General features: G+C 37.6%; 2 long non-coding RNA genes across 2 annotated transcripts; one reads left to right on the top strand and one right to left on the bottom strand.

The window, feature by feature from the left end:
* Positions 1 to 218: 218 nt before the first annotated feature.
* LOC139196447 (uncharacterized) lies at positions 219 to 1,095 on the top strand. The gene is made up of 3 exons (XR_011581364.1): positions 219 to 360; positions 743 to 866; positions 973 to 1,095. It is a non-coding gene; the product is annotated as an uncharacterized lncRNA (long non-coding RNA).
* On the bottom strand, positions 589 to 10,808 carry LOC139196448 (uncharacterized). The gene is made up of 2 exons (XR_011581365.1): positions 10,668 to 10,808; positions 589 to 808 (listed from the first exon to the last, which is right to left on the bottom strand). It is a non-coding gene; the product is annotated as an uncharacterized lncRNA (long non-coding RNA).
* Between the last annotated feature and the right edge of the window lie 872 nt (positions 10,809 to 11,680).

The raw sequence follows: 11,680 nt of genomic DNA, 5'->3' as shown, positions 1-11,680 counted from the left end.
TAGTTTTTAAAAAAAGTTGGCTCACCATATATAGGCGCCAACTTAAGTCTGAGAACCAACTCCAACACTTGAAAAGAACTAAAATTCAGAGAGCTCCACCATAATCTTCTCTAACCGAATTCACGATCTTTGAAGATGGTTTACCTGAATATAGTGTGTGCTGTTATAGCCTCGCTGCTCGGGTTTTTTTTCTTGTGCAGTCTAAGACGACAGAAGAAGGCCAGAGCTCATCAAAATGGGAATTGTTTGAAGAGCTGTGAAAATGGAACGTGCGACGAGGCAAAGATGGTTGAAAGTGCAGACATTATCGTTGTTGGTGCTGGGGTTGTTGGTTCGGCGCTCGCTTAAACTCTTGGGAAGGTGACATTCTCTCACTCTCTAAGGATTCTATGCCTCTTTCTATATTTGTGCGATATATAACTTGACGAGGTTTAAGGTTTTCGAAATTTAATGGTTATCACTCTTTATTTCTGTTCATTAAAATATGTAATTGTTTCCTTTTATCTGAGATTATATTTCTGCATCGGTGGGAAGATAACTTAAAGATAACGCCTTGAGATCTGTTTGGGGTCTCCAAGATCATCTGAGTTTTGGATCATTAGGAAAATCCTTTCATATATTTTTGTTACATTGTATTTAGTAACATCAGGATCATAATATTTACAATTTGCACAAATCTAAGTTATCATGTCTTGTCTTCTTACTATTGCTATGTTTTGTTTACAATGTCTGCATACAGCAGGATGGGCGCCGAGTGCATGTGGTTGAAAGGGACTTGAGTGAGCCAGACAGAATCGTCGGCGAGCTGCTGCAACCAGGGGGATATCTCAGATTAGTTGAGTTAGGCCTTGAGGATAAGCAAAGAAGTATAAACCTGAGGACTTATATGAATGTTCCATAACTGTTCTCCTCATTTATTTCCACTATGAGTTAGACAACTACATAATTGTTAATATTTCTGTTTGGTTGAAGATTGTGTAAATGAGATTGATGCTCAACGGGTTTTCGGATATGCTCTTTACAAGGATGGAAAAAGTACCAAGCTGCCATATCCTTTGGAAAACTTCCATCCTGATGTGGCTGGGAGAAGCTTTCACCACGGGGGTTTCATTCAAAGGATGCGGGAAAAAGCTTCATCTCTTCCCAAGTACTCTTCATTTCCCTTCAAACACATTTCATAGTATTCTTTTTTCAGTAGGCTCGCCATGTGTTGTATAATTCAAAGTTTTAGAGGTCTTTTCCCTCCGCTTCAGTCATCTATTTAAAGTATCTGTTATAATTTGACGTTTGGTCTGTATTTGCTATGCAAAGATAGATCCTTTGATTACATATTGCAGTGGATCTTTAATATATTCTCTTTGCTTGAAAGTTTGTCATGCTATGTTGTCAGACTGTGAAAACTTAACCATGTATTTAACAAGAATCTATACGATATCGGATAATACATGGTATGTGAGATTCATCATGAAGGAGATTTGCATACTCTTCTAGAGTCTCATTTGTGTGTCATTTCTTAAATTTCGACATCAATGTAAGATTGGAACAAGGAATGGTGACATCTCTACTGGAAGAAAAAGGTACTGTCAAGGGGGTGCAGTATAAATTCAAAGGTAGTGATCTAGAACTCAATGCACACGCGCCTCTCACAATAGTAGGCGATGGATGCTATTCAAACCTACGGCACTCTCTCTGCAATCCTAAGTTGAGAGTGAGCTTCTTTGATGACCTCTTGTCATCCTTGTCATCAGTCAGGTCGTACCTGTCGGATTCACCTTTGTCCTTTTCTTCGGGGGGCTTTTTCTTTCCTTGCCTTGCTTCTTACAAACTCCCAACAGTGCCATTGGTTAATGATTTCCTCGATGTGGTCTCTGAGCGTTTGTCAATTTCGAATGGTATGGCTTATGCATTGGTGGAATGAGCAATACTCTTTTGGCTTTTATTTACCAGATGTTCAGGAAGATGTTCCAACCGTTCGAGGAAGGGTTTGTCCTTGATGCTGTGAAGAATGTTGTTGATGATTGTGTGCAGGTCAGTATATTGCCTCAATCTAAGTGGAGCTGATTTATTTTTCGTCCCCTCATGTCATGTTGACGGGAAGATAGAGGTGGATTGCTCCAGTCTTCTCTTTTTCGTTTGAGCTTCCTACTGCGGTCCTGATAAGGAACCTTCCTTTTGGTTTTGTCGTCCCAGTTAGTGAGGTCAAACATTCTGCTAGGGTGGCATAGTCGTACTTCCTCTTGTTCAGCTTCTAGGAGAAGGGCGAGTTGAAATAGAGTCCTTACTTGTAAGCCATGATGGCAAGTATGTCGTCAAGCCTTTCTACCTTAGCCGATTTCGCGTGGAACCACTTCAGGTAAGCTTTAAGAATTTTGTCCTTGCTTTGAGCTACCATGATGAATATGGCCTTGTGTTGCTTTTGGACATCATAGTACACCAAATAGGTGTTGGTGAAGATGCTGACCAAATTTTTGAAGCAATCAATCAAACGAGTTAATAACTCTGAGAACCACCTCATGACGGTCCCCTCTAGGATAGAGGAGAACATCTTCTACATCCAAATGTCGTTGTTGCTGTATAACGCCATGACGCTCATATAGTGCATGATGTGGTAATCCGGATCAGTGTCACCGCAGAAGTACTTAAATTGAGGTTAAGAAAACTTATAAGGCGAAGGCGCATATTCGATTGTTGAAGAGAGTGTGCTTTTCACTTTCACGACAGTCCAACCAGGGATACGAAGTGGAGTTTTCCTTGGGGCATCTCTAGTCATGTCGTGGTTATCGAGTCGACATCTCTTTGGCTCCTCTGAAGACTTTGGGTCGTTAAAGCTCAATGTCGTGGTTCCATCCGGTGCACTCTTGCAACAGCCAAGGGACCAGGGTTGTGTAGAACCTTTGTCCCGTTTGGAACAGTGTTATTGGCAGTTTGATCATTATGAAGCGGGTTTGTACTCGGATTAGTGATGTCTGCTAAAGTTGGAGTATAAGTTGGCTCCATGAGTTATTCATCTGGGGTTATGGTACTTATGTTGCTATAATCGAAAATAGGAATTTGAGTTTGTGGGAAGGTCCTACTGGATCTTTTGAGAGCCTTCATTCTCTTCTTGACGTCCACGAAAGACATCACCCGAAAAGTAGTATAGGCATGCTGCAACTTATCAACAGAAGCGTCGATCTTTGGTAAAGTATCTCATACATGCCTCATATTGGGAGGTCCAATAGGCAAAGCATCGCCGCCCTTTGGGGTGGCTAGAGCATGAAGGGTTTGATTGCTTGCCCCTAGAGTGTTGGTGGTGTCGACAACAAGATTATTCTCAATGGATGGGATTGAGACATCAGGGGCAAGGTTGTCATCGGTCACCTTGTTAGTGTTGGATTTAATAAAGCTTTCTTATGTGTTCATGTCTGTGATAGATTGAGTTGGTCAAGAGGAATATGATTTTCACTCTCAATGAAAACACCAATTGTTGGAACCAAATTCACACCGCTGTAAGCGGTAAAGATGCACAAATCCAACTAAACTATAAAAGAACAAATTACTGTGAACAAGTATAATCAGGGCATGGGGAGGGGGGAGGTGGTGTATGCTAATCAAAGGCTCTCCAACGATCAAGTTAGTAAGCAATATAAGACTTAAGCAATAAGCAATATAATAAGTATGCGATAATTTTGGGAGCAGAGATGCATATTTTAGGATAATATAATCATTATCAAACCGAGAGAATCACAAAAGATATCTAAGAAGTAGATATTGCATCATTTTACGAATGTGATTACTTACGGTGCATGTTGTCACATCCTAGCCCTAGCTCCCACCACATCCCGGGCTTGACTCCGTCGTAACACGATATTGTCCGCTTTGGGCCCCGACCACGCCCTCATGGTTTTGTTTCTAGAAACTCACACGAGAACTTCCCAGTCGGTCACCCATCATGGGATTGCTCTTTCGCGAACTAGCTTAACTTCGGAATTCCGATGGAACCCGAAGCCAATGAGCTCCTAAAAAGCCTCGTGTTACGAAGAGATGGAAATATACATATAAGGCTTACAAGATCCACTCCCATGGGCGATGTGGGATGTCACACATGTCAATCCTTAGATTGTAAGAACTCCAAGATTATACGAAACCTGTTGATTCCTTGTTGGATTAAGTTTTCGTATCTTGCAGAATAAGCATGATAAATCTTAGCAAAGTCGTCAGACTTTGTCTACTGATTCCAGAATAGGATGATGGTGTCATCCCTGCTCCGTTTATTCAGCTCTACATCGGAGGCTGTCGAGTCTATGACCGGACTTCTAAGGTATGCGTATTTTGATCCGCCTCACTCCTGCCCTGGACAATTATGGCCCAACAAGAGGGAGATTGACGACGGCAAGGATAATTAGAAGAGAGAATTTGGTGATTCTATAGTATGGTGTTTAACCTTGTTGTGCCTCTATTTATAGTGATAAGGGAGAAAAAATCTTACTCCCCAAGGAATACAATTACAATAAAATATATTATAGAATCCTATAAGTAATTTACTTACTAGGATTACTTTTTTATTTTCAGTTTTCACATTTTTAAAAACTAAAAAATGAAACGAGTTTCAAATTTTAAAAAAAAGGCAATTTGACAAAAAGAAATAAAATCAAAAATCAAAAACTGTTTAAAATTGAGGATATGTGTGCAGTGGGATATAGTAAATAAAACACAATATTTATGAAGTTCGACAAGTATGTCTACATCATTTGGATGCCAGTAGTATTTTCTTTCATTATTTGAAATAATAGGAATACAAAATAATTCTCACTATTTTTCCTTTTCTCTCTAGCTTGGCTCACTGGTATTTCTCATGCATATCTCTTCTTTCTTTTCTCTCTTTCTTTCCTCTTTTCTTTCATTTCCTCCGTATGTTTCTCTTATTTGTTAGTGGCCTTGGCCTTCATTATATAGGCAAATGAATAGGTCATGACATCATTGTTTACATATGCATGATGTCATTACTTGCACAGACATAATGTCATCCACTCAAATTAAATAATGGACACCTATATTTATAACAATAACAAAATAACCCTCTTTGTCAAGGGTTAAAAGATCATTTTAGCCCTATCAACAAAACTAAACAACAATAACTAAAGGGGTGTGTGGACCTTTTTACTTCTCACTAGGCTTGGCAAACGGGTCGTGTCTGTCGTATTCGTGTCGTTTTCGTGTAACACCTATTATCTTAACGGGTCGTGTCGTCACACCCGTTATCTTAATGGGTCCTTAACAGGTCGTGTCACTTTACCCAACGGGTAAAGTGACCTGACCCGTTATGACCCGTTAAGAAAAATATTTTTTTTTTTAAATTTGCACATACCACATATTGCCACATAAATATTACTTCAAAACATTAAAACATTTGTCATTTAAGTACTATAACTACACTCGAAAATAAGAGCCTAATAAAAAAATAATACATACACTACTAATCTATTACAAATATTAAATGTGCAAGGATATGCAAAATGAAAGAGTTTTTGTTTTCAAGGTTGTAAGTCTTTCTCAAAAGATTAAATCTCAGCCGATCCAAATGGTCATCAATTTTTTAAATTTAATTTAATATATATAATTATATTATATAATTACTATAGTTTTTAGGGGTATAAAATTGTTAAATTAATATATATAATTATTATAGTTGATTCATACTTTTATTAAGTATATAACATAAGATTTTGTGATATCCACATCCACTAGTGTAAATATTTTAAATTGAAGATCGAATTCATTCTTTGTATTCATATACGGTCAAGGACTGTAGCTGTAAAAAATCATCAAAATCGGAGTTAAAATAACCGTTAAATCGTGATTTTTCGTTTATAACCGTTGAAAAGTTTTGTTCCGTTACTTGATCTTTGAATGTTTGTTTTTGTGATTTTTTGCTTATGTGATCTCGAAGCATATACAAACAAGTTTAACGGTTGGGATCGTTGAAATTAGTTTCGGATAATTCATATCCCATCAAAACAATAGATTGACTAACACTTAGAGTTTATTTATACTTTCATTAAGTATAACATAAGATTTTGTGTTATCCACTTGTGTAAATATTTTAAATTGAAGATCGAATTCATTCATTATATTCACATAGGGTCAAGGACTGTAGCTGTAAAAAATCATCAAAATCGGTGTTAAAATAACCGTTAAATCATGATTTTTCGTTTATAATCGTCAAAAAGCTTTGTCCCGTTACTTGATCTCTAAATGTTTGTTTTTTGTGATTTTTTGGTGATGTGATCTCGAAGCATATACAAACAAGTTTGACGGTTGGGATCGTTGAAATTAGTTTCGGAGAATTTGTATCCCATCAAAACAATAGATTGACTAACACTTAGACTTTATTTATACTTTCATCAAGTATAACATAAGATTTTATGGTATCCACTTGTGTAAATATTTTAAATTGAAGATCGAATTTATTCATTGTATTCATATAGGGTCAAGGAGTGTAGCTGTAAAAAATCATCAAAATCGGAGTTAAAATAACCGTTAAATCGTGATTTTTCGTTTATAACCGTCGAAAAGATTTGTCTCATTACTTGATCTCTGAATGTTTGTTTTTTGTGATTTTTTGGTGATGTGATCTCGAAGCATATACAAACAAGTTTGACGGTTGTGATCGTTGAAATTTGTTTCGGAGAATTCGTATCCCATCAAGTTCAATGGTGTATGTGTGTGTGTGTGTGTGTATATATATATAAAGTAGATTTAAATCTATTTATTTTGTATGTATAATTGACCGGTACACAGAGTAGTACATCACGTGTCATTATAAAAATAGTGGGATATATCATGTGCGATAAAAAGTTAATAACTTAAAAAAAAAATATTCTCACCACTGCACTTCTATTAATTTTCATTTTTCCCTCTCTTTTTTGTTTCATTTTCAACTTTTCATATAATTTTCACTTTTCCCTCCACCCTATCCATCCATCTTTCCCTAATTCCCTCTCTTTTTTGTTTCCTTTTCAACTTTTCTTATCATTTTCATTTTCCCTCCCTTTTTCTTCAAAAAGGGTGGCACTGCAGCAGGGAATGGAATGGATCAATTATGGAATCAAAATTCAAATCAATGGATGCATACATATTAATTAATAATTATTATAGTTTTTATAATTCAAAATTTAATCTATACATATATATATAATTATTATAGATAGTTAATATTTTGGGGTATAATTATTATAGTATGTATAATTATTATAATTATTATAGTTAATTTAATATATATATATATATATTATAGTTTTTAGGGGTATAAAATTGTTAAATTAATATATATAATTATTACAATATTTTTTTAGGGTTATAAAATTAATATTCTGCTTATCGTGTATCGTGTTACCCACGTGTATACCCGAATCAACCTGTTATCTTAACAGGTGCTTATCAGGTTACCCGATAACCACCCGATTCGTTATTGTGTCGACCCGAACACCTGTTAATTTCGTGTCGTGTCGTGTCGGGTTATCGGGTCGTGTCAGGAATTACCAGGCCTACTTCTCACACACCCATTTTTACTTTTCATACACCCTTTTAATTTCCAGTCATTGGATCATATGAATTGAAAAATATCAAATGATAGAAATAAATAAAGGGTGTGTGAGAAGTAAAAAGGGGTGTGTGGATATCACACCCCTAACTAAAATAAAATTATGAGCAATATAGTAAATGACACACTAAGGCCCAAATTTGGAGAGACCAGACTGGACCCATTTTAAAATGAAACAAAGTGGAGCGGGGCGAGTAATGAAACTTATAAATTTGGAATCAGACTTAACCTGGCCCGTTTGAAATGGGCTGATTCGGGCTGAGTTCACGGGTCTAACAAGATCTGCAATTTGTGCTTGAGCCCAACCACACCAGCAGCCGCTAACCTAACACGCATATCAATCTAGAAAGACGTCGTCTTCCTCATGGATCCAAAACCTCCACCCTTGCCATTACAAATTACACCAATTGATGAATCAAAACAAAATCATACATACCCATAAGCAGATTTCCTAAAAGCACTTATTTTGCTTTAAATTACATAAATTTGAGCCTCAAATCACATACCGAGGCGCGGCTAACAACTGGTAAGCTTCGACCCTTCAAACTTCTTCTTTTACTTACCGAGGATGTCGATATCTTTCTCTATGAAGTCGTCGAGAGAGGCGGTGATGTCCTCGTCCTTTTTGGTCATCTTTACCAGAGCTCTGCTGAAGTCTTGCGGCGAACATAACGTACAGACTGACAAAGAAAACGATGTCACGACATAAAAGATGGTAGTTGGAGTTGAGAGATGAAGACCTCGAGGCTCGAGTTGGGAATTCAAGATATGAGAGAACGAACTGACAATTCGAGAGATGAGAGACCGAAAGAGAGTAGATATGTGTTAGGAATGAACGGTGGAGATGTAATCTCCATATAATGGATGGTGGAAATGGTCCAGTCCGGGCGCCTCTTTTTTTTTTTTAGAAATTCGCACCCACCTCGACCCGCCAATTACATGAACCTGCCTTACCTTGCCTCGTTTCGAGTTTACAAAATCTAGACACGCCCCGAACCTACAAGACGCACCTCGCCCCGCAGGTCCTAGACCCGTTTGCCCAACCCTACACTAAGCAATTTTGCTGTATTTTTTTCTCACCCTCACAAACAAGTGATCTCCAATTTACTCCCACCTCCCTTTATCTTTCACATTTTTCTCCCACTGCTCTTTCTACTCTCCTTAATTTCCAGCTCGTTAAAAACAAATCACTGCTCTTATAAATAAAAAAAATAGTTCTCACACACTGAATGTGTGGCCTTTGCTAGTTGTTGACCCTAAAAACTACCAAGCCTACGTGGTGCGTAGGTCGAGTAATTAATAAGCTAACTACATCCTTTGGTTATGTGCAGGGCGTGCCAATTTGACGACCGAGCTCTACCAATGAGTAAAATTTGTTGATGTCGCGTTGGGCGCATGGCTAACTTCTCGATCTTACGACTGCGACTGAGGAAAGAACACTTTCAGCCTTTGGGTTCTAGAGCCTGAAGACAAGGCTACTAGTTCTGCGAAGTTCAATATCAAATTCGGCTTTTAATGTGCCGAATGTAGTAACATGTAACACCTCACTTCACTGAGAATGCTGATGAGATGACCTCTGCCAACAAGGATGCGAAAATCCTTCTCGACCGAGACTTGGATAGATAACCAGTCGGCCATATCGCAGTGCTGTTTATCCAAACTGAATGTGCTTCATGATCGGCTGATTCTACAGCAACAGTGTTGTTTATCCAAACTAAAGATGTTCGTCGGTTGCCTTCACAGTGCTGTTTATCCAAACTGAAGATGTGTTGGCGAAAAAGGAAAATAAAAATCTTAAGGCTGTTGAGAGGTTTCGCGTAGAGCGAGGGTTTGCGCAGAGTAGTTTGTGTGTTGAATTGGAAGGGCTTCTTCCGTTGCCATTGCACCTATATTTATAGGACTAATGTACTTGCTTGGCACAGCCTGATCCTCAAGTAAAGTCCAATTTCAAACTCCCATTTGCTTGACATGACTTGATCTTCAAATGATTGTATTTGATCTTTGGTGACGTGGCTTTACCACATGCTTTCCTCCATCCACATGTAATCAAAGCCAAACACCTCATCTGACATTTCATTATTGCACGGCACTTGAACCATATGCATAGAAATATCTTTGAAATTATCCCTTTGCAATTAAAAACTTCAAAAAACTATCTAGGCTAGGTGCATGCAACCCATTTGATGTCAAACTTCGAAAATAAATCCAAACTGCTCTAATCCGGTGCACTGCTAACAAATCCAAATTAATTCGGATTGTTTTGCTTGCTTCTGAATTGGGGCTATGATTTGTATCCCTGTTGTTTTGTATGAGAAAATCAAGATGATTTGTTAAAAGATAATTATTATGATTAAAAACCATAACATTATTTAAAAAAATAATAAAATTATCTTAACTTTCTTATCCAACGGTCTAGAACCATGCTCACTCAACGGTCTCGATTACTCAGGTCGATAGTTTAAAATCAGGCGCAAACATTGCCCCCCAGTTTCCTTAAGCTTCGGCTCATAAGCCGAATGGTCAAGGAAATTATTCGTCAACGCATATCAAAATTTCCTTCAGCTTCGGCTAGATGACCTTGAAACTCGTAACTTCGCCGAATGACCAAGAAAAACATATAGCCGAGAACTACTGAGAAACCATCGCCGAATAAAAATTTATTTGGCAAACTAATTTCTAAAATTCCATTCCTTTGACCAAAATTTGAGATGAGGTGCACCGAGATATTAAAACAAATCCCCCATTTAGATAGCCTTTTTACTGTAGATATCATGATATGAAAGAGACCCATGATTTTACTGCTGAGCACCAACTTATGTCCGCCGAGCTCGGCAAAAGTTGGCCAAACAAAATAACAATAAAACCCAGATTCGGCCGACACTGAATTAGAAGTTAAGTCCATAGACTTGGTTACATAACTTGAAAAGTATATTCGACGAGTTAGCTGAGCTCGACCTAAATAAATAGACAAAACTTTTGTCTTCCCAATTGTATTATGACATGACATAAAAGCAAATCATGACTTCTCACTCTTCCCAATTGTGTTCTGACATGACATGAAAGAAAACCATAACTTTTCACTAACCTGGTACCTTGAAGCAAATCATGGTTCCTCACGCCATCATGTCCATAGACTGAAGCCTACTACCTATTTTGAAGAAATTTGGGGGACGAACTCCAAAACATGTGAGCAGTCGTTCGACATGTCATTCAGCCATCCACTCCTCAGCATTTTTAAAATTTGGAAATGGCATCCTAAAGTGGTGTTTTGGTCGTGGCGTCTTGATGCACGCTAACTATATATATAAACCCCATGACCAACTGGTTGTACATACATATATACATATATATATACATACATATATATATATATATATATATATATATATATTAAACCCCATGTCCTGTTTCTGTCATGCATGCCTACTTTTTTCTTAGATTCCTCCGTCATGTGATTACTCTAGAGGACTTATCCTAAAAAGCTTAAAAATGGGCTGAATGGCTTTGTTAATATCTCCACTTTCAAGCAGGTCTTCAGGGGCATGGACCTCAAAACTTTTTTTTTTTTTTTAAATCGGCCAACGCTATGGCCACCATAGCATCCTCCTGATTCTCTCGGCCTCGGCCTAGACAACGAAAGTTGTTTCCTTTTTTTTTCTTTTTTTTTTAAGTACGAGGTCAGGATGCTTGCTACCCCCTATTTTCTTATGCATCATCGGCTCAAACAGCCAGATGGATATATGGGAATAAAGTGGCTGATCCATGAGAAGGAGGAGGCCAACAATGTTTTATTCATAGTAGAGATCGTTTCATATTAAAATTTTCAATTTGATTTCGCTTTAAGCCGAATAAAGAATAATCTCCAAATACTTTTGACATGGTGAAATTCTTTTTATTTTCGGCCGCCGAATGTGTTGAACAATTATTATGCCCACCAGGCGTAATAACTTCGTCAATTTCGGCTCTTAACTCAAACAACTTAGCCTAATGAGATTTCTCTATATTGGCTTTATCAACAATAACCATGTCAATTGGCGTAGTTTTGGCGTCTAAGACCACATCTCCAATTACCATATCAATTGATGTGGCTTTTTCGTC

This window comes from Malus domestica, chromosome 05 (genome assembly GCF_042453785.1).
Source record: "Malus domestica chromosome 05, GDT2T_hap1".
NCBI lineage: Eukaryota > Viridiplantae > Streptophyta > Magnoliopsida > Rosales > Rosaceae > Malus > Malus domestica.
Note: the sequence above shows the minus strand (reverse complement) of the source record. Positions and strands in the feature narration are given on the sequence as shown.